The sequence below is a fragment of the Gopherus evgoodei genome, chromosome 2 (genome assembly GCF_007399415.2).
Source record: "Gopherus evgoodei ecotype Sinaloan lineage chromosome 2, rGopEvg1_v1.p, whole genome shotgun sequence".
NCBI classification, from domain to species: domain Eukaryota; kingdom Metazoa; phylum Chordata; order Testudines; family Testudinidae; genus Gopherus; species Gopherus evgoodei.
Window position 1 is genome coordinate 222,342,909 of NC_044323.1, and position 13,410 is coordinate 222,356,318.

Sequence of the window (13,410 nt, forward strand, 5' to 3'; positions counted from 1 at the left end):
TTTGTGGGGAGAGAGGTCTTGCACAATGTGTCTTTGTATGTATACTTCTGAGATTCCCTCACAACAGGGTGCCCCACTTGTTTTTGTGTACCTCTACTTTTTCCTTTAGAACACACGGGGACTGTTCACACTGGGGGCAAAGTTAAAGACTAAAAGGAAAAGTATTACAATTAGAGGGGTCTTAACCTATCCTGGTTTCAATACCTGTGCCTAAGGATTGAGCAATTAGTTGTGCTGAGGATGGGAGGGACAGATGAGACTTGAGTTGGCTGAAATTCACACTAGACAAGATAAGTGATGTGGAAACCACAGGTTCAGATCCTGTCAGGAATGACTCAACATTTCATCCTCCCAAGGTACATCAATCATGTTCCATGGATATCGGTGAGTGTGTGGGTGTGTGTGTGTTTGCGTAAGCACAAAAAACATTCAGATGGGACCTTAAACCAATGTCCTGTCTGTCCTAATTGATTTGTTTTAAAAATGTCATGATTTTATGACCTTGTAAACTAGAGTTATAGAAATGGATGAAAATTAATAGTGGAAAGTGGAAAGTCATGCTTTTAGGGAGTAACAACAAGAATTTTTGCTATGGGGGGGGATGTCTTGGAATCATTGTGGATAGTTCTCTGAAAACATCCACTGCAGTCAAAAAAAGCTAGCAGAATGTTGAGAAAGAGATAGATGATAAGACAGAAAATATCATATTGCCACTATATAAACCTATGGTACACCCACATCTTGAATACTGCATGCAGATCCGGTTGCCCTATCTCAAAAAAGATATATTGGAATAGGAAAAGGTACAGAAAAGGGCAACAAAAATGACTAGAGACATGGAACAGTTTCCATATGAGGAGAGATAAAAAAGACTGGGACTTTTCAGCTTGGAAAAGAGACTTCTAAGGGGAGATATGATAGAGGTCTATAAAATCATGGCTGGTGTGGAGAAAATAAATAAGGAAGTGTTATTTACTCCTTCTCATAACACAAGAACTTGGGTGTGTGTGTGTCACCAAATGAAATTAATTGGCAGCAGGTTTAAAACAAACAAAAGGAAGTATTTCTTCACACAACACACAGTCAACCTGTGAAACTCTTTGTTAGAGGATATTGTGAAGGCCAAGACTATAACAGGGTTCAAAAAAGATCTAAATAATTTCATGGAGGATAGGTCCATCAATGGGTATTAGCTGGGATGGTCATGGATGGCATCCCTAGCCTCTGTTTTCAAGAAGTTGGGAATGGTCAACAGGAGATGGATCACTGTTCTGTTCATTCCCTCTTGGGCACCTGGCATTGGCCACTGTCAGAAGACAGAATACTGGGCTAGATGGACCTTTTGTCTGATCCAGTATGGCTGTTCTTATGCTTTTGTGACATATCAGTTGGAAGTGACAGAGGAGGAGAAAGATCTGGGTATACTGGATGATCACAGGGTGATTATGAGCCACCAATATGATGTGGTTCTGAAAAAGACTAATGCAGTCCTAGGATGCATCAGGGCAAGGCACTGTTGGGATGTCATCTGCAATAGTGTGTGCAATTCTGGTTACCCATATTTGAAAAAGATGAATTCAAATTGGAACACGTGAAAAGAAGGGTTACTAGGATGATCCAACCAAAAGAAGGCTGAGGGGAGATGTGATTGCTCTCTATAAATACGTCAGTTAAGTGCCAATATGGACACAAGAACAAATGATATAAATAAGTTTAGGCTTGAAATTAGATGTAGATTTCTATCCATCACAGGAGGGAAGTTCTGGAATAGCCTTCCAAGAGGAGCAGTGGGAGGCAAAAAAGATAATTTGCTTCAATATGGAGTTTGATAAGTTTGTAGAGGGGATGGTATGATAAGACTGTAGCTGATCTGAAACTGCTAGTAGCAAATATCTCCAATGGCCAGTGATGGGACACTAGATGGGTAGGGCTCTGAGTTACTACAGATAATTTTGTCCCAAGTGTCTGGCTGGTGGATCTTGCTCACATGCTCAGGGTTCAACTGATCATCATATTTGGGATTGGAAGGAATTTTCCCCTGGGTCAAATTGGCCAAGACCCTGGATTTTTTTCACCTTCCTCTGCTGTATGGGGCAAGGGTCACTTTAGGTTTAAACTAGTGTAAATGGCAGATTCTCTATAACTTGAAGTCTTTAAATTATGATTTGAGGCCTTCAGTAACTCAGCCACAGGTTAGGGGTCTATTACAGGAATGGGTGGGTGAGGTTCTGTGGCCTGTAATATGCAGGAGGTCCGACTAGATTATCATGATTATATTATAATATATTGTATAAAATAAAATGAAAAATAAAAAATGCTTAGTTCAAAAAATGTTGAAACAGGACATTTTGACATTGTCAGAATCCTTTCCCACTAATTTTCTTCTGAGAAAAATTTCTGGGGAAATCCACAGGGTTTTAGCAAAGCATTGTGTTTTTGATGGAACTGTCTATTCTGACAGTTTATAGTTGAAAAAACCAGCTCTATTTGTCACCATTAACCCAGAGGTGGTTACATGTCAGTAACGTTTTATGTATATGGTTTGTAAAGCATTTTTTTGGCTCCTTCAAGATGAAAAGTGTTATGTATACATAAGAATATTCTTATTTTATTATGAAATGATGAACAGATGCTATTGTTTACTGAAGCCCTCTCTATCCCATGCCCACTCCCTTCCCTTTTAAGTGTGTATGTGCTAAAGTGTTCTTCTGCTGATTATCAGATTATAGATGTTCCTTTTTGTTTTGAAATTGGGGTATTGAAAATTCACGGTTGATTGTGATTGGTTGTGAAATCTGGAGGAACTGGAGCTGGGATAGTTACTCCCTACACAGCTGCTTTAAGTTTTCTGAAAGCTACAAGATGGCACTAGCCTCGTCCCTTTGCCAGGGGCGTCTGGATTTACTGACTCTATGAAAATCCAATTTAAATATCATTTGTATCCTGTCACTTTAGGAGCTTGTTGCCGATGTAGCACCTCAGTGGGAAGGCAGTTGATTGACGTCTTCCTGAGCTTGGTGCCTGAAAGGCTGTGCTTCACAGTAGGGAAGTTCAAAATTATTTCTTGCCAGAACACTTAGCAGTTTTGCATGATGAAGCCAGAACTGTGCTTAATACAATTCTAATAAAGAGGCAGACACTGTAAATTTTGTTCTTTACAGCCTCCCTTCCCTGACTCCTGTTTTTCTGAGTGCCAACTGTGAGCATACAGAATTAGCATTGAACTGCTAAGACAACAGCACAAAAATCAGTTGAAAAGGCACCAGAAAATTGATTATGGTTGCACTGCAGTGTGCTCTGGAATCCCCTAGGTGTCATGTTCTAACTCCTCTGTGCCTTGTTGTTTTGCAAAGGGAGATTGTGCTTCAATTCAAGTTCACCCAAAATAAATAGCTGTATTGCTTTAGGAAATATTAATTTTTGAGGGGGAATAAAAGGACTTGGACATGACAATGCAAAAACATAGTTATAAGGTTGTGCCCCCAAACCATAAAATGCACATATTTTCCTATATAGTCTGATAGGTTCAAAAAAATTGGGAATGTTTGCTTTGGCTTTCCACATAGCCTTCCATTTGGAAACAGTTATGAATGTGAGGCTTGTAGTGAACAGGTTTGTAAAATGCTTTCTTTTCTTTTTGTGGTAGACCCCACAGGCATTTGGCCACCTCTTCTTTCTTGGCTGCCTCTTTCTACCCCCCTGTATTGACACTTGATCCTCATCGTTTGCCCTTTGTGGCAAATAGTAGATGTGGTGATGTTTCCCTTGGAGACTACAAGAAGTGCAAGACCTCTGTCCCCACATCCTCCTGTTTCTTGAGGCTGCATAATTGTCCTGAGTTCACTGCAAGAGGATGCTCAGGGAGCAGGAGCACATTCTATTGAAATAGATTTTGTCTCGGTAACTTTTTGTTCAGATACTTGGAAAGCTGTATCTGACTTGCATGGCTTCCCAGGTGTTAAAAAGGAAGGATGGGGCTGTCCTGGTGTGAGATTAGAGTTCAAATCCTGTACTCAGGGCTTGTCTCCAGACAAATGGTCTCTCTTTAACTAGTATAAGTATAGTGCTACAAGTCCTGCTAATGTGGATGCAGTTATACTGACATAGCTTTCTCCGTAAGTGAAGAGGAGAAGTTATACAGGTATAAGGCACTATTATGCTGATATCTAAACTAGGGGTTGCACTAATTTAACTATTTTGATAGAAAATCACACCCTTGCCTGAAATAATTAAATCAGTCCAAAACTCTGTATACACCAGGCCCTTTTCAGTAAGGGCTACCTCTTCTGGTGGATACAGGGAATGGAGTTGGTGGAATTTAGATGGAGCTATACCAGGAGTGGGCAAGCTTTTTGGGTGGAGAGTCACATCTAGGTGGGAAAATTGTATGCAGGGCCATGGCAGGAGGTTGGGGTGTGGGAGGGAGTGTGGTATGTGGGAGGGGGTGTGGTGTGCAGGAGGGTGCTCAGGGCAGGGGTGCAGACTGCGGCAGGGGGCTCAGGGCAGGGGGTTAGGGGCGGGGTGCGGGAGGGGTTTGGGCTCAGGCCCGCTGCTGCTTACCTAAAGCAGCTCCGGAGTGGTAATGGTGTGCACTGGCCAGGGCAGGCTCCCTGCATGCCTGCCCTGTCCCCGGCCCCTGCTTTGCTCCAGGAAGTGCTGCTGCCCCTGGGAGAGGGGGCGGTGAAGGGCTCTGCATGTGCTGCCCTTGCCATGCCTCCAGATACCTCCCCGAAGCTCCAATTGGCTGTGGTTCCCCGTTCCTGGCCAATGGGAGCTGTGGGGGATGGTGCCTGGAGGCAAAGGCAACGCACAGAGCCCCTTTCCCCCCCGCCTGGGGGCCGCAGGGATGTGGTGTCGGATGCTTCTGAGAGCAGCACGGAGCCCACGGCGCCACGGGGTGCAATCCCATGGGCCGGATATGAAGCCTTGAGGGTCTGGTATCAGCCCATGGGCCATAGTTTGCCCACCTCTGAGCTATACACAATGCTCCATCTCTGGAGGGAAGGTCGGTTTGACATGAAGCCTTTGTAAGAAGGGTGCTTAAAAAGGAAAAAATGTGGGATATCCTTGGGGCTCAGAAGATTTCCCTCATGCTCCGCAAAGAAAGGGCAAGCATAATTTTGTATAAAGCAAAATTAAAAGAAAAATATACTCAGAGAACTGGATAGGTCAGTGGCCTGGTAATAGAATACAGAGCATGTAACCTTGGGGCACCAGTCTGAATCTGACTCTACTCCATAAAAGAAATATTCATTTAATTTTTTTCTGTATTCAGAATGAGCAACTCCCAGACCTCCAGTTTAGAATTTGAGTCTCTTCCTCTCCTACCTTTTCACCCTCTTACTGTATCCCTGCCAGCAGAGGGTGTGGCTGCATAAACGTGTGGCTTGGGAGTGGTAGGGGAACCCTGATAGTGAATTAAAATTGCAAACCATCTGATGATTGTTTAGTAGACTGTGTGACATTGTCTCAATCCATTTCCTAATGGACACACATTCATATCGCACAAATGGCACTAACTGCGTTTGATGCTAGTTCAGCAGTGAATCCAAAGATTTATGGGGAATGGAGACTTACCTAGCATCTCAACCTCAAAAGTGCCCAGATCAAGACTGAGGCATGTTGGCAGGGCATTACTTGTAGTCAACCAAAGAACATTGCAAATGAACCTCTTGTCCTATACTTTGAGAATAGTTGTATCTGGTTTACCTTTTTTTTTCATGTACACTACTTCGTATTGATGTATGAGCATCTAAATGTAGAGCTGGCCAAAACTCCAAATTTCTAGTTCATGGGAAATTCAGACATTTTGAAAATTTCCATGAAGTAGAGATTCTCAGCACTTTTCCTTCTGGAAAATTTTCAACCAGCCCTACTCAAATGTGGAAGGGGCACCCAAATTGTACTCTTAGCATACCTTTTTTTCTCTTAATCTGTAGGTAAAGCTATTTTTAATCAGCTTCTGTTCCTTTACTCTTTCTAGTATGGTGCTTTTTCAAAAGCTTAACTTTTAACCTAAAGTGTATGGGATATTTGAATATCACGCATGTGAAATCCTCCCACTTCCAGTTCAGCTTTGGTCAGGTATTGCAACCCAGCAGTCAAATCTTAGGTGATGGTAACTACACAGAGTCTATCCATTGTCTCCTTACTCCTCATTGTGCTATGGGACTTTTGCGAAATCTAGGTCATGTTGTCAATACTGGGTGAAAGCATTGATTTTAATAGTACATGTTATATGGCATCTTTCACAGCAATGTTGCAGGGCACTAGAAGTTACAAGTAAATGTATTGAGAAGTATTTTCAACAGGCTTGTGGGTCCTTTGAGTGTTCACATGAGATTCTGGTAATGCATCAAATGTTGGCACCAGCAGTACATACTGAAGTGATGGACATCGTAGAAATGCCTAAACAGAGACAAGATTATAGCACAAAGCAAATGATCCACAATTCAGATCCAACTGAATAGCTGGGAATATGTAAGTACAGCAGACTGGTTATAGAAGATGGGCTACAGCTATTCAAAGCTGAAAGTATAATGATTTTAAAATCAATGTAAATTTTGACAGGAAGCCAGTGGAAAGATTTAAAAATAGGAGGCTCATGATCAGACAACCAAATGCTTATTAGGATGCAATCTGCTGGATTTTGAATGAGCTACATCCTACGATAGATCTGATAAAAGCTGGAGCTCCTGAAAACAAGAAAGCTTTGAAAACACTAAACTTGCTGACCAGAAATTCTAAATCCTCCTTTACTGAGTGAAGCTCTCAGTCTGGCAATACATTACAGACAGTGACATGAGGCTATATGATGAAAATAGAATCTAATAGTCAATGGCAGGGACTTTGGTTATCTATGCCTTCTGTATAGAGACTGTCTTGGTTAAAGGGATGTAGCAGCATCTTTGTAAGCAAATCAATTCTGCACTATGTGAGCAGGGTTGACATAATGGACCCCAGTTCTCCTGTTTACCAGGTGAAAATTTAGCAAGTGAAAATGGCTAGTTTGTGCAATAAAATCATGGAACTTATTGCACTCAGATTAAGCGTGGACTGTAAACATCAGTGTGTACTTTCTAGCCTGATGAGATTCAAGAAGAATGCCACTATAGATGTGCCTTGTAACAGGCTGTGAGTAGCTGGATTGTGTATTCTCCACTTCAGCCTCCTCCTCTGGGATACATAAGAGCCACAAATTAGATTGCCAGCAGCTGTGATTTGTTTTCAAGGTCCCCAGTTTTACCTTGTGGCATTTCTGTGAATTTTCTCTGCTAGCTTGTGTGTCACTTATTCTGTGCTCTTGCCAGGGCCGGCTCCAGGCACCAGCCGAGCAAGCTGGTGCTTGGGGCAGCAGATTCCAAGGGGCGGCATTCTGCCCAATCCTTTTTTTTGTTTTGCGCTTCACCGCTTCCGCTGCCCCTGCAGAATTTTTTCTTTTGGTTTGCTGCTTCTGCCGTCCTGTAGGGGGCAGCGGCACAGAGGAGGGGAGCTGCTGGGAGCGGTGCCAGTTCTGCAGCAAGCCTGGCAGGCAGCCCGCTTCCCTCCCTGCCCGCCAACCGGAGGGGCACTGAGCCCTCCCAGCAGGCGGCTTGGCAGGAGGGGCCGCATGGCGAGCGCCCTGCTTAAGGAAGCCCTGGCCGCCCCCTTCTCTCTCTCCCCCGTGCTAGCTGGGATGTGCACTCCGCTGCCCGGGGTCTGCAGGGCTGGGAGTCCCCCTGCACCTGCACTCCCGTCGCCCTGCAGGTATTTTTTTTCTTTTTTGTTTTTTTGTTTTTTCATCCTTTTGCCTTTCTGGCCGGCCGGGCGGTTTGTTTCATGCCCCTCTCCCCCTTCGTTGCTCCGACCAGCTGGCAGGTTTCCTGGAATTCCTGCCCGCCCCCCTTGCTGCTCCGGCCGGCAGGTAGGTTGGTTTCTGGCCCACCTCCTCTTTGCTGTTCAGGCCACTGCACAGGCTTGTGTGTGTGTGTGTGTGTGTGTGTGTGTGTGTGGTGTGGCAAAAAAACTAGAGCCGGCCCTGGCTCTTGCTGAAGGATTTTGTTCCATGTCATTCACTTCACATTACTTGTGTTGATTTTTGTTTCAAGTTCTTGAAATGCCCAGTATTCCATATAATGTTTTAAAACTCATAAATATTCTGTCCTCTGACGAGAAGGACTTTGTTTTCCTGGGGAGTTCAGTGTCCCTATCAGAACTCAAATGGTTCTTTCACACTGTAAGTTGCACCAGCTGTTACACTCTGTCTACTATATTATGTTTTATATTGTGCTAATCATCATGGTATCTGCCTCTTTTGTCTCTTTCACTTCCCCTCTTTGAGACTCTAATTTATAGGCAGCATTTATTTTGGCAGAGGCAGGAGAAAGTACGCAGGTAGCAGAACTGTAGCCTAGGTGATCTATATTCTCAGTCTCATAGTTTTCTGCCTAGATGTTCCCCCTTATTTTGTTGTTTTGTGAGAACTTTCTCACTTGTGATGGAGGTGGGACCTATTAAGGGGTCTGGGTGTTACTTGGGAGAGTGATCGGAGAGGGGTTCTTTCCCCTGCCCCAAGTTGAATGACTAGGAAGGAGTTGAGGGTGAGGAGTGTGAGGTCTGCATATGTGGAGCAGAGACTCATTCATCTGCTCTTCCTTCCAAACTACCTGTTCTCTACCTCCAGTGATTTATTGTAAGGGAGGCGTAGTAGTAATTAATCCTATTCTTCCCATACCCTTCTTTTCAGTCAAGGTATCTCTTGACTTTAAGGTATCTCTTAAAACATCCACTAACTCCCCACTGCAGGTGTTTCTCTTTGGCACCATAGTTTTCTCTATTTTGCATTATTCTTTGTTAAATATATTCTCAAGTGCCCCCAAACTGAATTGGTCCAGAGTTCAGGTTGCCTATTGTTGCCTCATGCCCTTCCAGAGGGTGGGGGTGGCTGACCTTGAGCTTTTTAGGATCAGGTTGTAAGGAGTTGGAGTAATGAGGTGTAGACCTCTGAAGAGCAGGAGATATGAAGTTTGGGTGCCTGCCCTCTCCCACAGTGGGGACTTAACTTTCCCTCCTGTAGCTGGCAATAGCCAGTGGGAATGGTTTAGTGAGGATGGTGCAAAGATTAAGAAACTACCAAAGTGGATGAGGATTCTCTGTCTCTTGAAGTCTTCAGATCCAGATTGGATGCCTTTCTGGAAGATATGTGTAAGTCAAACACAAGTTATTAAGCTCAGTGCAGGGGTAACTGGCTGTTATAGAGAAGGTCAGACTAGATGATCTAATGGTCCCCTGTGGCCTTAAAACCTATAAATCTTGTTTTCAGAACACTGTCCCAAAATGAGAAGTGTTGGCCTCCTAGTGAGACAGGATGGGATTCCCTTCAGAGGTCGTCATTCCTTTAAAAAGCAATAAGGTTCGTGGTTAACAGGTGTTGCCTGATCACAAACACTTCCTTCAGGAGATGAGTGTTCTGCTTTTGTTGCTCCAGCAGTCCTTGCTGGCCCATTGAGCAAGTGCCTAGGCTGAGAATTGACCCAAGGTCTCCTGTATGGTGAGAGCAGCACAACAACTACATACTGTTTTAAAATAAAAGAGTTTTATGTTTATAATAGACCTAAACAGGCTTGCTGTTAAATACAGCAAATAAAGTGACTGCAAAAATGGCATGGCAGAATTCCATGTTTACAGAGTCAAATGGGTTAGAGTGGATTGAACATTTAATATCAAAACTATTTTCTGACACAAAATTGTTTTTTTGACTAAACAGATTATTTTGCAAGAAGTGTCTGCTATCCATGGAAAATTCTGACTATTCCTCAAGAAACTGAACACACAAATATTTTGATTTGGAAATACTGCCACAGTGCCTCCTTGGAATTATGGTTTGGTTGTCTCATTTTTCTTTGACTGGGCTCTCCAGCCACATGACATCTCCCATAATACTCCATGGCTAGAGATTTCTGTGATATAGCACAGAGGAATAGTAAGGGAGAAGACTGTGGTCCATCATAGGACATGTAGTCTGGTCAGGGGGCTCAATCCACAGAAAAAATGGGAGCATAAGAGGCTCTGAAATGATAATTTCCATGAGGGATTGTGACAGCATTTCCAATCAAAATTTTGGGGTTTTGATTTTTTTTGACAAAAAATGAAAATTTTCTGCAGGGAAAACAGCTGATTTGTTGACCAGCTCTAACCCTGGTACCATAATTTTTTTTTTTATAGTTTAGATAGGGAAAACTCCCATCTATCTTCTGGCCCTGAAAACTCAACCTGTGATCCAAAAGTCAAACTGACTCTTACTGGCTCTTGCATAATCACCAGTAGAGAAACGTCTCTGCAGCTAGAATAGAATTTAGTTAAAAATTGAGTCGATATTGCAAGCCAGAAGAAAACCCAGTTTTGTGTTTTTGATAGTGGTACACACTTGGATACCTGAAATAAAATGCAGTAACATTTCTTTTTGTTAGTTAAATAAGTGGACATGATCCTGCATTGGAAATAGACCAAAATCAAAACTCAAGATTCAAAAATCCTTGTACTGTGGGAAAGTTCAGACCTGGAGCTGGTTTTTGCCATTCAGATTCATCTCTGCTGTATGTACACATTGAAAACAGAACTGTAGCGTAGGAAGTTATCATTGTATAGTCACTTTTCTGACCATGGCTTATAGCAGATTTAAAGGTTATTTATCAAATGATCTAATATATTCCACTGCGTAATTATACATTTGGGACATGTAGTATGAAAATTCATGAGAATTTACTGTGCAGAAGTTATTTTTAATTCATATCTTCTCTGTTTTTAATTTCTTTCAAATTACAAAAAGCAGTTGGATTCTGCTACAAACTAAATCCTTGCCAAACGTAATTTGTTTCCAAATTAAATCCATTTTGAAGCTACATGGTCATAAAAAGTATCTGAAACCATTAAGCTATATTTTATTTTTAATTTATGTAACTCTAGAATACAGACTAATTTTTTCCAAATTTTGAGAAAATGAATTATTTCTGGGACAAAGTCTGGTACAGCAAGTTTCATTCAGCGTCGAGTATTTATCATCATCAGAATTAAAAAGCCCTGGGGTTTATAATACATATACTGGCACACTCTGCAGTACTGCAAATGGCCAGGGTTCAGTATGCTGAACTCTAGAGCTAGTCAAAACATTTTCAACTGAAAGTATTTTTATAAAAAATAGGGTTTGGTCAAAAATTAAGGTTTTTTTTGTTTTGTTTTTGTTTTCTACAAAATTGTTCGTGTTTTCGCTGTTTTGGACTACCCAAAAGAAAATGTTTTGTTTGTCTCAAACTCAAATATTTTTGACCAAAAGGAAAAATTTTTTCCCAAGGGGATGGGGAATCACAAAGTTTTGACTAGTTCTACTGAGTTTCCCTCTCTGGCCTTGCTGTTCCTCCTCCGAGACAGGAGTAACTTAGCAGATGCACAGCAGTGCTCTTGTGAATGCAGAGTTGAGTTCTCCTGTATTTGCTGTCCTGCTCAACACTCTTTTGTACTTACACATGTAACATTGTACAAATGATGTGCAGAATCAAGACCTGCTCTGGGTTCAGTTACATGGTCATGAAGATCCTATGCCTTGCCTACACTAGCGTTTCCAATGGCAGTAGTATGACCATAAGAAATGTCCCCAAATATGCCAGTGGAGGTTCAGTCCGAGAAGTGGTCAGTCCAGGTCAGAGCATATCAGTGAAGAAACTTGCACTGCTGTGATCAGTGTTCCAACCACGGGAGCATCTTTCCTCCTTTCCTGTCGGTTGTTTACTTTCTACAAGCAATAATTTTTACTAATGCTTGGGAGGATGAATGGCACTGGGCAGTGATTTGGGAGACATTGGTTGAATTACTGACTACCACGTGGACTTCCCAAGATCACACAAATCTGGACCATGCTGTAAAATGGAGAAAATAGTACTTCCTTATCTCACAGGAGTGCTGTGAGGACAAACTCTATTAATGAGTGAGCTGTTCAGGTACTAGGGTGATAAGGGCTATGTAAGTAACAAGGTAGATTTTTCTTCTTTTAAAAAAGACGTAGGTGGGAAAAGAGCCCTTATCCCATACATTGATATATAACAGCATCCCTTATGGAAAAACATAAGAGAACATTATAAATGAATGTTAGAAGATGCTATCAACAAAAACATCTTTAAAACATTTATTTGGCGGTCGGGCTTGTTGAAAGAGCTGTATTGTCTTTCTGTCCTTCCAGCCCAGTTTTAACCTCACAACAGCCTTCTCAAAAATGTTTTATATTAAAACGGCAGGCAGTACAATGTAAACAGCTTCTAGATGCAGCTCTTTCTGCCAAATGTAACACTAAGCCCCAAAACGAAATGGTAAGAGAAGAGTGCATTTGCTCGCAAGGCTCCTCTTCCCCTTCCTTCTCCTTGCCTAGGAATGCTGCACCCAGTTCTGAGGGGACGCAGACAATGAGAGAGAGAGAGAGGGCTGTAAAAGGCTTTCCTCACTGTCCTGATGGCAACACAGGGGTGTGTGTGTGTGTTTGTTTGTGTGTGTGTGAGTGTGAGAGAGCGAGAAAACAACCACCACAACACCACACACCTCAAGACAATGAAATGCATTAAAGGGAAATCAAACTGACTGGACAAGCACATTTCAGCTGAAGAAACTTGCATCAGCAATCTTGAGAGAGCAGTAGGAAAGACACTCCTGCCGTTAAGAAAGAACTGTTTTGGTATAAATAAATATTAGATGACCTGGAAAATAGGTCACGTAGAAATAATTTGAGGCTGCTGGAACTACCTGAGGGCTCAGACACAGGCACTGTAGAGGATTTTCTGCAGGATTTGCTAGTTAAATCTCTGGAGCATGAAGCATTTCCTGCACCACTAGTCATTGACAAGGCAAATACTACAGGGACCTCACCCAGAGGCTGATTTTGGCTAGCAAGAGCAGACATGCATCCACTCCTGAGACAAGATCAAATTTTGTTCTCGGCTATGCCCATTTAAATATAGATACCTTTTTTACTTTAATGGAGTTATTCCAACTTTACAGTGGTGTAACTCAAGGCCAGATTTGGCTCAGAGTCAGGGTCCTTCAAGCAGCCAAATATTTTGGCAAAACTAGCACCAAGGGCTCTGCACTGTTGTTTCCCTACTAGTTTTGGTTGGAAGGTTTTAAAAAAGTGCAAGTCTTTTGAAGAAGCAAGGGTAAGCTTAGTGAAAGAAATCTCAACACCACCATATTTTTCCTACAAAGCTGAGAGTGGATTATTGAAGGGAAGCATCTTCTCTTTGCTGACCCAGAGGAAGTGCTTACTTAACTGGAAACTCACCCTGCAAGTTCTTCTCAGGGCTAGAATGTCTAGTGAACCAGCCAGTCTTACTAAAATACTTTAGGGCTCAATTAACACTTTACCCCAACACCTTAGATGCTTCACAAAAG

General features: G+C 42.3%; 1 protein-coding gene across 1 annotated transcript in view; it reads left to right on the forward strand.

Moving 5' to 3' along the window:
* Positions 1-13,410, forward strand: part of LOC115645047 (chloride channel protein C-like) — a 107,492-nt gene that overhangs the window by 37,231 nt on the left and 56,851 nt on the right. The window lies entirely within an intron of this gene.